Source organism: Echinops telfairi, unplaced genomic scaffold, assembly GCF_000313985.2.
Source record: "Echinops telfairi isolate 266 unplaced genomic scaffold, ASM31398v2 ScPeMD7_7457;HRSCAF=8495, whole genome shotgun sequence".
NCBI classification, from domain to species: domain Eukaryota; kingdom Metazoa; phylum Chordata; class Mammalia; order Afrosoricida; family Tenrecidae; genus Echinops; species Echinops telfairi.
In genome coordinates this window covers 34,561,689-34,562,818 of record NW_022111357.1, presented here as the reverse complement: position 1 = coordinate 34,562,818, position 1,130 = coordinate 34,561,689, and positions in this window count along the sequence as shown.

Here is a 1,130-nt window from a genome sequence, read left to right as displayed (position 1 = left end):
TGCAACATTCCCTTGTTCTGTTTGCCCAACTGCCTCTTGATCCATGTACAGGTTCCACGAGCACAATGAAGTGTTCTCGAATTGCTATTATTTTCGAGAATATTTATAGCTTGTTATGATCTACACAGTCTAATGCCTTTGCATAGTCAATGAAACACAAATAACCATCTTTCTGGTAGTCTCTACTTTCAGCCAATGTCCAGCTGACTTCAGCAATGATATACCTAGTTTTGCTAGGTTTCTGGAGTGGATAATATCTCGGTTCTTGGCTTTGCATGATAAATGAATTCATGCCGAAGCCCATTTTGTATTCCAAGTGGGTTTTTATGAAGGACAGGACAGATTTCAGGTTTTACAGTCTCAAAGGGGTTCACAACTGGGCCCGAACAACCACGTGTATAAGAGCACCATGTGCGCAGATCTTAGGGGGATTCTGGGAAGCCAGAAGCCCAAGACCTCTTGAGCCTGAGAGCATGTGGGCCAAGGGGCTGTGGACCCCGAGTAGACCCTCCTCCTCTACCTGCCTCTGACCAGGAACAGGGTAAGAGAGAGCATCCCATAGAGTACCTTTATTCCAGCCCACTCCCTGGCTGGGGGAAAGCATGGCTGATGGTATTGGTTGACCCCATTGGCTGAGTTAGGCTCACCTGGGCGACGTCATGATCTGGACCCAGTTTGGCCCACCCAGGTGTGCCTCCCACCTGGCTCAGGGGCCTGAGTATGAGCATGCTCATTTTGGGGTCTTCATAGGTGTTTAATGCTTGTCTGATTTCTTTCCAACCTCCTCTAAGGGGGCCTTTGCAGGCAGGGAGGGACAACTCCCCTGTCTCTAAGCTAGCAGCCGAACAGTCCCACGTCCTCTTGTGAATCCAGCCTGAAACTGTGGGAAACCGAACTGGGAAGACAGTGATGCGGGCAACCTCAACATTCTTACATTAAGGAGTCTGGGAGGCCAAGGCTCCTGTGGAGGAAACCTTCACATTCGTGGGTTGGAGATGCGTCCCTCTCATATTTTCTTAAGTAAAAGTTATTCCCCATGATGTCCCCCCATATTAATGCCAAATTTAAGGTGCTTTTTGCAAACACATTGTCACTGACTATACTATTGGAGGTCAACTGCTTAAAGGCTA